Genomic DNA, 15,000 nt, shown 5'->3' on the forward strand with positions numbered 1-15,000 from the left:
GCTTGGGAATTCTAGTTTTCTTTTCCGTTTTTTCCCTGTGGTTATCAGCAATATATATATATATATATATATATATATATATATATGTGTGTGTATATGTATATGTGTGTATATATATATATATATATATATATATATATTCTGTTAAAAACGACAGCAAAAGAATTATCAATTAACTTTTTCTGTGAGCTCTCAAGCTTGCGAAAAGTAGATTTTTGGTAGGGGGAAAGGGAGTAAATCAAATTTCCAAAACTCATAGGAAACACAAAAGTTATAATGAACACAAAAATACAGCACATAGTAAACAAAATACAAGAAATTAGTACAAAAAATATAGAAAAAAACAAAATATAAGCAGAACAAATTAGATTTCAAGACGTTTCGCAGATCTTTCTGCATCCTCAGTTGAAGTGAATAAGAATGGAAAAGGGAGCATATTTTATACGGAAACGTGAAGACACATAAACCTGGGAATCCTCTTCGTCCCATCATCAGCCAGATCCCTACGCCGACATACAACCTTGCCAAGTTCCTGAACCAACTTCTGACGCCCCTCACCCCTACACAACACAGCTACGTCTCTTCTAAAGATTTCTTGGACTCCATTAACGACGCTCCTGCTAGAGGAATTATTTCCTCTCTTGATGTGGAGTCCCACTTTACTAACGTCCCAATTTTACGAACAATCAACTACATTTGTGACACTATTTACTGAACAGGACCTTCTCCAAAGCTAGACATTCCTGAAATTCACCTTCGTCGCCTGCTCGAGATCTGCACCATGGAGACTGCCTTCCGGTGTCCCCGAGGTAACCTCTACCAGCAAGTTGACGGTGTGGCGATGGGCTCCCCCTTAGGAGTCCTTTTCGCAATTTTTTTCATGGGGTCAATCGAAAGGGAAGTTTTTTCACACCAAGACAAACCCATGGTGTATGGCAGATATGTCGACGATATTTTCATCATGTCTTCGTCAACACAAGAAAGAGAGTCACTCCGTAACCTGCTTGAAGAAACATCAGGATTAAAATTCACAACTGAAGAAGACGTTAATGGCTCTCTTCCATTCCTTGATGTATTGCTTCAACAAGAGGGTGACAACTTCTCCACTTCCGTTTATGTTAAGCCCACCAACCCTGGTCTCTGTCTTAATGGGAACAGTGAGTGCCCCCAACGTTACAAAGACAGTACCATTAGTGCCTTCTTTAGGAGGGCACTCACCCACTGCTCACGCTGGACCTCCACTCAAGCAGAAATAAACAGGGCCACTCAAATTCTGGTTAATAATGGACATTCTAATCAAGACTGCCAGCGTGTCTTAAAAAGTGTCATCAACAAATGGTACCACGGGCCTCCCACCCCAGTAGCAGCCGAAGGTGAGATTTTTACCTTGTTCTACCGTGCCCAAATGTCCACAGCTTACCAGGAAGATGCGAAGGTTCTGAATAGAATTATTCACCGAAACATAAAACCCAAAAGTGAGAATGACAAAGTTAGTCTCTCTATATATTACCGCAACCAAAGAACAGCTACACTTTTAATTAGAAACAACACTTCTCCTCGCCCCGAAGGTCCCGCTTGCACCAACGTAGTATACAAATTTTCCTGCCCCCTAGAGGACTGTACGCCTCTCGACTGCTACGTTGGTCAAACGAGAACGACATTGTCGAGAAGAATGTCTTACCACTTCTCAAGTGGAGGCCCCAAACTACACCTATTAAAAAAACACAACACACAAATCACAAGAAAACTTTTAGAAGACAACATCGTCATTCTCGCCAAGGAATAAAAAAAAGTCTAGACTTTTCTTCCTGGAAACACTTATTATACGAGATATACAACCAACTATTAACAGACAAGTGGAAGCCCCTACATTACTTCCCAGCATGAAGCCCCTCCCTAGGACTAGTAGCCCTCTCAACCACAACAACACATCTTCCAATCACACCGACACCCAAGTCCCTCTCCGACGTTCCGCCAGACTCATAGAGAGGACACTTGGCCCTCAACGGACATCTGCCCCACAGTAACAAAATCCCACACATGTATGTGACCTCTCCCCGTGTCTTACATCGTGACCTCCCCCCGTGTCTTACGTTGTGACCTCTCCCAGAGCTTTCTTTCTATGTTTATTATGTCCTGTACTCTCTGTCTCTATTACATTGAAAATGCTAACTGCTTTTAGCGAAACGTCTGTACATTCTTTCTCAACTAAAGTTCCTAATGTCTACTGGAAATCTATTATTCCGTCTGTCCTGTGAAAACCAGAAATCCACGTTCAGAAGACTTGAAAGTCTACTTAAGAAGCTTTGTAGCGCCGAATGCGCAGTTGTTTTTAACAAAACATGTATATGTATATACATATATATATATATATATATATACATATATATATATACATATATATATATACATATATATATATATATGTATGTATGTATATATATAATATATATATATATATATATATATATATAGATACATACATACGTAAGCGGAGTAGGAAACACAGGATTCTTAGTCTTGAGTTTACAGTATTCCTGACTATTTTCGCAGGTACAAACTCAAGACTAAGACTCTTGTGTTTCCTACTCTGCTTGCGTCAACCTGTCAGAATGTCTCAACAAATATATACATACATACATACATATACAATGTGCTCTCTTTTTTTAAATTTTGTGCCCAAGATGAGGAAAAGGAAAGGAAAAAGAGGAATAAAAGAAAAATGGATGCATTAGGAAGGAGAGGAAAAGAGAGAGACTAAGCAGAAGAACAAATGATGGAGGGGAGTGGGGAAAGGAATCAGAAGTAAATGGAGGGACGAGTGGCGCGAGGGGAAAGAGCAACAGGGGAAGAGGTGACAAATGAGAGATTGGGGAGAAGAAGGGATAGAGGGTAGGAGGGAACGGTAGGAGCAAAAGGAAATAAAAAGGACGGGCAGAAAAGAATAGGTTGGAGAAAGAATAAATAAGGGATAAAAAAGGGGAAGTGGAAGAAGGGAGGAGAGATGATGGGAGGGAAGAGGAAAAGAAAGGAGGGATACGAGTGGGGGGGGGATGAGAAAAACGGAGAAAAGGAAAGAGGAGTAAATAGCAGAGGAAGTGAGAGGGAGGAGAAGGAAAAGTGATGAGAAAGTGGGAGGAGAGGTGAAAGAAAATAAAGGATTTGGAGGGAATAGACGAGGAAGAAAGAGGAGTGGGGAGAGAAAAGGAGGAGAAAGAGAGAGAAGGGATAAATGTGAAAGATATGAGGAGGGAGGGGACGGGAGGAAAAACCAAAAGAGAGGAGATATAAGAGAGAGGAGGAGACGTAAATGCTATGAGAAAGGGAAAGGAATGGTGATAACAACAAAATCAGAAAAGAGTTTGGGATAAAGAAGGGAGGCAAATGGAAGATGAAAGGGGAAACACAGCCAGAATGGAGATGTAATCACAAGAAAAGTGAGAATAATAGAAGAGTAAGGAAGAGAAGGAAAGAAAAGTCAAGGGAATAGAAGATAAAGGAAGAGAAGGGAAGAAAAATGAGAATAATTGGAAAGGTAAGGGAAGCCATATAGAAAAAATGACACTGAGTGAAAAATGGTTTGAGTGTGTGGAGGAATGGAAATAATGTATCCATACACTTACCCTATAACCATATATACGATAAGTCACATACCTGACACGTGATCCACGTACATGCAAGAAGGTGTCGGCAGGCAGTGGCCCCTTGCAATACCTCCGATCTTCCTTACGCACACATTCCCCAAATCACAAACAACTTGAGTAAGCGTGACGTCACTATCTCCAGACCCTTCCAATTAATGCCACAAGTCTCTCGCCAAACAGATCATTAATCATCCCTATATACCTACCAAACAACACAGTCATAACTGCAAACCATACACCACGTCAAGATACATTTACTAATACCAACTAGATCCATTGTACAACTAACCAAAGTTCCCTCTAAGCTGTGCACACGTGCGTGCGCACATATATTTTACAACCAGAGCACATAGAAAAAATGTACGCACATAAGGTTTTCAAATTATATCAAAACCCATTCAATAAAAATTTTCCACCCAATCATTAACTTATAAATTCTCTAAAAATATGGTAACTTGCCGACCGTCAAACATTTTTTTTTCTTTTTTTTATATAACTCTTGCGCTTCCATTGCAAACGAAATGACTTTGCCGCCATGGATGTGCAAATACTTTTCACAGAGGGCAAAATTTGAACAAAGCAAATTTCTGGGCACAATCACAACAAAGAATTAGAGGAAACATTGCAACTAACACATAAATATTATTGTTTAAATGACAAATATAACCTCTATCTGTAAACTCTACACAGGTATAAAAAGATAGGCATATTCACTTATATATGCAGCGACCTCGTCGCCATGGGAAGACTCTCCATTAAAGGAAGCATCTGGAAACTCTCCCTATACGGGATTATATCCCAACTCTGTAAATACCTCTTCGCTTCAATAAATCAAGAATGCCCGAAGAGGCTTTATCTTTCCCTGCGCCACCTTAAAGTGTAACCAACAAAAGATATACATCACATCTGGTGTGCAGCGGTGGTGGCAGACGCTACCCCTCCCTACGCAACCAAAGAGAGGCCGCCCGTTTACGACTATCCAGGCCCACCTGAGTAGCCTTCAAAGTCTACACCTGATGGCAGGCGGTAGCCCTCGACACCTCCGAAGGTAGTCCACGACTACCCACGCCCACTTGAGTAGCTTTCAAATTCTACCTCTGCTGACAGGCATTGGTCCTCAACACCTCCGAAGAGAGACCGCCCGTCCATGACTACCCGCGCCCACCTAAGTGACTTTCAAAGTCTTCATCTGGTGCCAGGTGTTGGTCCTTGACACCTCCGAAGAGAGACGTCCACGACTACCCACGCCCATCAGAGTAGCAATCAAAGACTACATCTCCAGACTCAGAAAAATGGAGGCAACTGCCAACAAGACTTCAATCAACCCTCGCACCTACTTCGAGGTCACCCAGCACCTTCCTAAGTTTACGCAGCATTTTCTCAAGCAACGCCCAAGGACGCAGCTTAGAAAATCGTCGCAAGTCATCCTCGTGCCATGTTCTATGACGTGAATGTTGGATTAGCTAAAATGTAGTTAGTAAGATGTTTGATTGTAGACATGAGTAATTTAGACTAGTTGTTCAAGTTACAGGAGATTTGCAAGTCGACAGCGGAGGACTACACAACTGGAGCCTCCTGCCCTTAGAGATCAGAGGGCGCGTAAACAAGATGGTGGCACAAAGTAGAATAATCGCTTTTCTTAATTGTATTATTCCTTGTTTTAGATATTTATAGGCTGGCACTTTGCGTGCCTTCTTCACACAAAAATAAATGAGTGAGTAAATTGTGTGGGGCTGGGCAGATATTGATAGAATAGGTTATATTAGAATGCATTGGCACCTGTGCCTGGCAATGATATCGTGCGGCTGTGGTATAAGAAGACGCGAGGGCGTTTTTGGGCTCTGACTCGCGCGCCCGTACTCGGTTCACCGAACTTTACGGTAAGTTATATTTTTGTAAGCAAAAAAAAAAAAAAAAAAAAAAAAAAAAAAATGTACACAATCACTTTTGTTATCCATGAAGTTAAAAACTAACCCTAAAAAGGCAAACATTTGGTTTAAAACCTGAATTGCAGGCACTGCTCGGATCACGGCTTAAGATTCGATGTATCAACTCAAAAACAGAGTCTAGTTTGCGACATATATATGGGGGGCTTCTGACCGGGATCACTTTTTTTCTTCTTCATTGGACAAAGAAATTGGTGTGTGCAAAATACTCGACAGAAAACAAGAAAATAGGAAATAGGAAAAAGGGAGAGACGTTAGGTCGCCGAGTGAATTCAAATTATGATCGATCATAGAAACAGATGCGCATCCGCCATCTTTGTTTACATACAGTGCCGCGTCATTTCTTTCGATGTGTTCAAAGTAAGTATAGCCTTCTAATAAAAGGATGCCACGTTCAAATATTTCAAGCAGCTTTGAAGATAGTCATGATTTCGAGGGATTCTTACAGGTAGGAGGGAGATATTGCGATATAAGAGATGACAGGAGAGAGGAATATTATGATATAAGGAACGATAGGAGAGAGATACTATGATGCAGAAACCAATAAGAGCAATAGATATTTAAAAGTAAAAGACAACAGAAATGAGAGATATTATGAGGCAAGGGACGACGGAAGTGACAGGTATTATGATGTAAAAAGTAGTATCAGTGAGAGCAGATGATGAAATCAATCGAAGACAATGAGCAGAATTTCATGATTTTGAAGAATTCCCACGGGTAAGGAGCAGGTACTATGACACGGAGGATAACAGAAGTGAAGTTAGGCTAGGTGATAGATATTACATGGAGGGAAATTGATTTGAAAGTGGAATGAGACACAATGAAATCACCCGCAGGCAGGGATCAACATGGCACTACTTTGAGAAATTCCCCCTGGTAAGGGGCAGCTATTACAGTAGGGAGAATGACAGGAGAGAAAGCAAGATAGATGAAGGATTATCAAGGAAAAGAGAGAGTTATTACGTGGAGGAAGTTAGAGTTGAAGATGAGAGATATCCACAGGAAAGAGGTAGATATTATGACTTAGTAGATAATATGAGTGGAATTAGAATAAGTAGGGAACCTAGAGCTGAATCACGCAGTGAGGTTTATCCTAGAAGAGGGACAAAGACCAAAAGGAAATGAGTAGGGTTGGAGCAGGAGAGCTTACGCAACTGTCAACTGGGGTGAGTAGTGATGGAAGTGTAGTGGACAGTATCATAAAAGCGGCATCTTATCCCCAAATTTACAAAAAAATATCCAAAATTATTCTTTCCTACATTTGAAGGCATGGCGAAGCAGGTAGGATGGAAATAGGACCTCTGGTCAGTGATGATAAGATCTAGCCTAACCGCAAAAATCTTAAGTGTGTACATAGTGTCTGATAGAGATGGCACATATGATTATGATTAGATTAAGAGTGATATACTAAAGTCATATGAGATTTCCCTAGAGTGTTTAAGAAAGAAATTCAGGGATAATAGGAAGGATATCGGTCATGGATATATGGATCTAGCCAGGAATATAAGGAGTGGCCTAGAAAAATGGATGCGTGCGGAAAATGCGGTAAATACCGAGAAAATCCTGGAGGTGAGAGCAATTGAACAATTTCTTAACCCACTGAACAATGAAGCTTGGCTGTACGTGACCACACAGAAATGTGAGACGTTGATACAAGCGGCTTATTTCGAGGAAATGTTTGCACTAAGAACAAGCGAAGGTAGAAAAAAGGCATGACATAAACTCAGAAGGGTGAGAACAGAGGCGCGTTTGCGCGAGACGGACAAAACAGGGGTCAGTCAAGAGTGGTTACCTTGTGTGAAAGATGTCATGATAGGAACAGAGGGGAGTGAAAGGAAATATGGTATCAAGGTTCAGCGAGACACAGGGGCATCCCACACCATTGTGAGGCCAAATGTGATACCAGGGTTATAAAATAGGCACATAGGTCAGTTCACCATGGAATTAGCCTGAGGAGTGATGACATTAGCACCCATAGTTAAGGTGTTACTTGAGATAGATGGTCAGACAGCAAGCATTGAAGGAGTAGTGGAACTTCCAGTAAAAGGAATACATGTCCTCCTCGGGAATGATGTAGGCGAGATAGTCCAGGTTAGACTCAAGACGGTAGATGACCCCATAACCAACCAGACACACACAGACGAAGCTGGCAAGACCGACCCTGTGGCCATCATCACCAGATACCAGGCCAAGAAAGCACGAGAAGAAGACGGAAGAGGTGATGACAACCTGGACCCCCTGTTCGACGCAGATACTATAGACGTAGTCCTGAAGGAGTCACAAGACGAATTTGGCGAGGAAAGAAAGCAGGTAGCAGCAGGAGATGTAGCAGGAGACCAGGGAGACAATAGAAAGCGGATAGAGCAGAAGACGTGGCAGGAGACCAGGGAGACGATGTCCTAGCAGATGAAATGGTCTGTGAGATGGCCATGGATAGGGAGGAATTCATCTGACTACAGCAGGACCCAGAGCTGGAGGAAGTATGCCAAGCAGCTGAGGAGGAGGAGCAGCAGGAAGAAGGGAAATACAGCAAGAGGGAGTTTGTCATGGAGGATGGTGTACTTCTGAGAAAATACAAGGCACCAGAAAAGGTAGGTGGAGATATTGTTACTCAAATAGTAGTGCCTCAAGTGATAAAGAAGAAGATCGTGAGGCTAGCTCACGAGACTTCGTGCGCCCACCTTGAGATCACCAAAACGAAGCAAACAACTTTAACCTATTTCTTTTGGCCTCGGTTGTCAGAAGATGTGAAGAGAGTGGTTAGGCAGTGTGTTGTGTATCAAATGACTGGGAAGTCAAATGACACATCTAAGAAAATACCCATGTGCCAGGTTCCTGTCATCGAGGAGCCATTCAGTAAAGTAGTAGATGATTGTGTAGGACCTCTCCCAAAAACAAAATCTGGGAAGTCCTTTATAATAACAGTAATGTGTCAGGCTTCACGGTATGCTGGAGCGATACCTCTTCCAAACATTAAGATGAGAACAATCACAAAAGCTTTAATGTCTTATTATAGTAAAATGGGTATCCCTCGAGAGGTACAAAGTAATAGAGGCACTAATTTTTTAAGTACGATATTCAAAGGAGCCCTAGAAGGCTTTAATATAAAACATGAAATCGCATCAGCATATCATCCCCAAAATCAAGGGAGCCTCGAGAGGTTCCACGGAACCTTAAAACGCATAATTCGAGCCTTCGTGTTAGAATTTTAGATGGATTGGGATGAAGGCATAGGCTTGATATTACATACCACTAGAATAACTGTACACGAAGGCCTAGGATTCTCTCATCATCTGTGGTTAACCAGGAACATGCTTTTTCTAGCAACACCACACGCGGAAAGTGAACCCTAATTAATTCTCGTAAGATAAATGCACCCACCTCTCATGAACATAACCCCGCCCTACGCACAAACATCTACACGTACTTTTTCTTCGACTAAAATTCGCTTACTTTTTAACTTTCTCTCATACTAAGTCTTCTCATTTCAGTTTACCTCCCACTAAAGATTTTTCCGTCTTTCAACCTTTCTCTACTACTATGCCTTCTACAATTTTCTCAACTTTTGGTGATTCTAATCGCAGGCGTCGGCGCCGCCGTCCAATTTCCCTGCCTGTTTCTCCCGAGCCACCACCATCAATCGCCCCTTAGTTCATCGCCCATGCAAAAAGCGCTTATTGGCAATAGCTCTCTTTTGTATACAGCTATCTTTTCATTTCCATACAGATATTTCTTCCCCTCCCACACAAACTGATCCCGCGCGAGCGGGTGGTCTGTCCTAGGTAGCCTATAGCCCATTCCTCTGCTGTCGACCGGTCCGGCACATGCCTGGCCTCTTCGTTGACGTTGGCAAGCTGGCTTACACTTTAGACAAATACACACGTTTCCCTGCTTTCAGAGTTGTGCTCGGAAGAAAAGACTCACACAAATCTACATTCGCCCGCTTATCCACCGCACTGCTCATCGATCTACTCTTTTGATTATGCTCAAATTATCGCCCATTGCCTCACTAGAGGTCAAACCTCCATTACCTCGCTTGGGGTTAATCAGCAACGCCAATCACCTCGCTTGGGGTTAATCAGCAACGCCAATCACCTCAATTGGGGTTAATCAACAACGCCAATCATCTCAATTGTGGTTAATCAGTAACGCCAATCACTTCGCTTGGGGTTAATCAGCAACGCCAATCACCTCGCTTGGGGTTATTCAGTACCGCCCAGTACCTCGCTTAGGGTTAATCAGAGGCAACCGTCTGATCTCTTCGTTGGCGCCGGTAATCGGGCTTACACTTAAGACAAATATACATGTTTCTCGAGTCACGTAATCCTCTATTTTTAGGGTTGTGCTTGAAAGAAAAGAGACTCACACAAATCTACACTCGCCCGCTTGCCTACCGCCCTGCCATCGGATCCACGCTTTTGGCTACGTTCCAGATATCACTCATTGCCTCGCTAGAGGCCAAACGCCCATTACCTCGCTTGGGGTTAATTAGCGACACGCATTACCTCGCTTGAAGTTAATCAGCACCGTCCATTACCTCGCTTGGGGTTAATCAGCACCGCCCATTACCTCCATTAGGGGCATTTCTCCTTCGGGGGCCACGCGCGAAAAGTGAACCCTACTCACTTCTTGTAAGATACATACCTCTCACGAACATAACCACGCCCCACGTACAAACATCTACACGTACTTTTTCTTCGACTAAAATTCAATTCCTTTCTAACATTCTCTCATACTACATCTTCTCATTTCAGTTTACCTTCCACTAAAGATTTTTCCATTTTTCAATCTTTCTCTACTACTATGCCTCCTACCATTTTCTCAGCTTTTGGTGTATCTAAATGCAGGCGTCGGCGCAGCCTTCCAAGTTCCCTGCCCGTTCCTCCCGAGCCACAACCATCATCGCCCCTAATCGAATCGCCCACAAAACTGCGCTTATTAGCAATAGCCCTCTTTTATCAATTTTCTTACAGACATTCTTCCCTTCCCACATAAACCGATCCCGCGCGAGCGGGTGGTCTGTCCTTTGTAGTTCATAGCCCGTAACCATAGCCAACCTCTGAAGAAACCACTCAGGCGAAACTAGTTAGGAATAAAAGTATTTCCCTCAGCCCGTGTTCCCTTTACCACCTATCTACAATAATAATAAGGCACACAAACACTTGCCGCAGCCACCACAAACACATCACACCCGCTACACTACATAGCAGAACACCCACACACACCAAGAAACATTAAAACAACACCCAAAGACCTGTATCACACACAGATACTCTCTTCTCTTCCTCCACAACACCAAATACCAGCCTCCGGAAACATATTCATAATCATATCACTCACCGCTCCATTAACACACTGAAAGACAACACACTGCTGCATGCCAGACCCCCTGATATCCACCCTTCTGAATCCTCTCTCCCACAGAAGGACAGAGTCCACCTGGTCAGACTGCGGTGCGGCCACCACCCAGCACTTCTAAGCTACCAGAAGAGGCTGGATGACCGCATTGTGAAAAGCTGCCCAGGATGTAACACTTCACCCTATACCATACAACACATAATGGAAGACTGCATTATACACAATCATGCACGCAAACAACACAACATACACTCTATAAAGGATTTGTGGGAAAACCCAGTTTCGGCTGTGTTCCTTGGGGAGACGGGACTGCTCGGACAGACAGTCTAGGGAACGACAACAACAACAACAACAACAACAACAACAACAACAACAACAACAACAACAACAACAACAACAATGATAATAATAATAATAATAATAATAATAATAATAATAATAATAATAATAATAATAATAATAATAATAATAATAATAATAATAATAATAATAATAATAATAATAATAAATAAATAATAGTAATACTAATAATAGTAATAATAATAATAATAATAATAACAATAATAATAATAATAATAATAATAATAATATTAATAATAATAATGATAATATTAATATTAATAATAATAATGATAACGAATAATAACAATAAGAATTCTAATAATAATAATAATAATAATAATAATAATAATGATAATAATAATAATAATAATAATAATAATGATAATAATAATAATAATAATAATAATGATAATGATAATGATAATGATAATAATAATAATAATAATAATAATAATAGTAATAATAGTAATAATAGTAATAATAGTAATAATAATGATGATGCTAATAATAATAATAATAATGATAATAATAATAATAATAATAATAATAATAATAATAATAATAATAATAATAATAATAATAATAATAATAATAATAATAATAATAATAATAATAATAATACTCTCACTCCGGTGGTGGTTGGGCCACTTGCTGACCCCTCACCGCTAGCACCAAATGCCTCCAGACTCTACGGTCCTGTGCCACTGTCATCCAATCCCGGACATCTGCTCCAGCCCTTTCTAGGTCCTCCTTCACGTTGTCCTTCCATCTTCTGCGTGGTCTTCCTGGAAAACGTCTTCCTCCTACCATCCCATCCATCATCACTCTCATTGGTATTCTTTCTTGTTCCATTCTTGCAATGTGGCCGGCATACTGCAGTCGCCTTGACTTTATGATATTCATGATATTTATTTGGCCTGATGTTTCCCTTAGCTCTTCATTATGCCGCCTTCTCCATTCTTGGTCTAGTTCGTCGAATACTGGGCCCAAAAATTTCCTTAGTACACTGTTCTCAAATACAAAAAGACTTTTTTCCATTTTCTTAGTCAGGCTCCAGGCTTCGCATCCATATAATAGAATGGGTTTTTATTATTGTATCATATGTTCTTAGTTTGGTCTTTGTTGATATGCTCCTTCTTCCCAGTGTATTTGGAGGCTGTAATAACATCGGTTGGCTGATGCAATTCTTGATTTTATTTCAGTGTCCATCAGGTTTTCGTCTGTTACAATTGATCCAAGATATTTAAAGTTTCTGCATACTTCATATCTCACACCATTGATGTCAATATATTTTTTCTCTGTTATTGTTTTTGGTTAGATGCATTAACTCTGTCTTCTTAGTATTCACCAGCAGTCCTACTCTGTTCGCAGTTTCTTGGAAATCTCCAAACATGTCTTATTCCATCTATTAAGTCGACGTCGTCGGCATACGCCAACATATTCACTCTCCCAGACTCGAACTCTACTCCAACATTATCTCTCTCCACTGCTCTTACTACTCTTTCTAGTAGTAGGTTGAACAGTAGTGGGGATAGAACGCACCCCTGTCTCAAACCACTCTTTATTTAAAAAAAATTCGTCTTCTTGTTGCCAACCCTCACCTGTGCTTCTGTGCCATCATACGTTGCCTTCACTAAGTTTACAATTTTGATTGGTACTCCAAATTCTCTGAGGATTTTCCACGTGGATGATCTGTGTACTGTACACTGTCATATGCTTGTTTGAAGTCTACAAACATATGCCAGTGATTTATATTAAACTCCCAGCTCTTCTCCAGTATCTGTCTGATCGTAAACAGGTGGTCTGTTGTTGATCTCCCCCTTCTAAAGCCACATTGATATTCGCCAAGTATTTCATTTGCATAGGGGGTCAGTCTCCTATAAAGTATTTTTGCAAATTTTTTGTATACACAGGATAGTAGTGTGATGCCTCTGTAATTTTCACATACCCTTTTGTCTCCTTTCTTCAGTATGTGTATAATAATTCCTTTCTTCCAATTTCTGGGTACCTTTTCCTCTCTCCATATTCTTAAAATAAGTCGGTATATTTTATTCTTCAAGTACTCTCCTCCTGCCTTAAGAAGTTCTCCCACTACTCCATCTTCCCCAGGTGCTTTATTATTCTTTAGTTCCTTTATGGCCGTTCCTACTTCGTTAATTGTTGGTTCCCTTACTTCTTCCTCATTAATATTATCATCATTTGCTTCCTCATATGGTGTATCTGGTTCTGGCCTATTCAAAAGTTCTTTGAAGAAATTTTTCCAACAGCTCAAGATTTCTTCTTCTCTGGTTGCTATGACTCCATTTTGGTGTATAACCATATTTACTCTGGGTCTATACCCGTTTCTGACTTTCTTTATAACCGCATATTGTTCTCTTATCTTTCCTTCTCTTCCTAAAGTTTCGATTTTATCCAGATTGTTGTTCATAAATTCCCTTTTCCTCCGTCTCTTGATTCTGTTTGCGTTTCTCCTCTTTTGCATAAAATCCTCTTTATCTTCTTTACTCCTAGTTTGTTGCCACTTCTGTCTAGGTTTCTTTCTCTCTTCTACCGCACTTGCACAATCCTCATCATACCATTCCTCTCTTCTATTATTCTGCTTATACCCAATAATCTCTTCTGCCGACTTGATTATGCATTCCTCCAGCACTTTTGCTTCTTCTTCCATATCCATCTCTTCCTCTTCTGTCATCATTAACACCTATCTGTTTCTGATTTCCAGTTGGTATTGGTTACTTAATTCTAGTTGTTTCAATCTCTCAGTCTCAAATTTTCTTTGTGGTTCGTTTCGCATCTTCTTCTCTAACTTAAGTCTCGCCTTTACTTTTGCCGTTAGTAGTAGGTGTACTGTGCTGCAGTCTGCACCTCTATAGCATCGCACATCTTGCAGGGCTCCTCTGTGTTTTGCATCTACCAGTATGTGATCAATTTGATTCCTGGTTCTGCCATCCGGGAATTCCCATGTGTCCTTGTAGATATTCTTGTGTGGAAACCATGTTCCGCCTATGATCATGTTATTTGCCTCTGCAAAAGATGCTAGCCTAAGGCCAGTTATTGGATGTATGATAGATTACTCAAGCACGTTTTAGGAGTAAGTGGTTTAACATTACTGTTATAGTCGTGTATGCGCCGATTGAAGATGGAGAAGAGAGGTAAAGGTCAGACTGTACGGAGACCTACAAGATTTGGTTGATGGAATACAAAAGCATGATATACTACTCGTGATGGGTGGGAAAAGAAAGTTTTAGGTCAGTAGGGCCAGAGAGCCTACATCATACATAAATGATAATAATAATAATAAAAATAATAATAATAATAATAATTATAATAATAATAATAATAATGATAATAATAATAATAATAATGATAATAATAATAATAATAATAATAATAATAATAATAATAATAATAATAATAATAATAATAATAATAATAATAATGATAATAATAATAATAATAATAATAATAATAATAATAATAATAATAATAACTAGCGGAACCCGTGTAAATTACACGAAAGAGAAGAGGGTAAATCATTGCATCAAGATGGCAAGAGAGGTAGGATATCCTCTCCCTCTGTTGTCCTTCAGGGTACACTATAATGTCACGCTGGACAGGAGGTGCTCCATCATCACCGACAAATATTGCTGCAATTTCATCATTTGTTGGATTATTATCGAGAACTTCGGCAGCTTCGAGAACTTCGACAC

This window comes from Oratosquilla oratoria, chromosome 2, assembly GCF_046742065.1.
Source record: "Oratosquilla oratoria isolate Oo_2021 chromosome 2, ASM4674206v1, whole genome shotgun sequence".
Lineage (NCBI taxonomy): Eukaryota > Metazoa > Arthropoda > Malacostraca > Stomatopoda > Squillidae > Oratosquilla > Oratosquilla oratoria.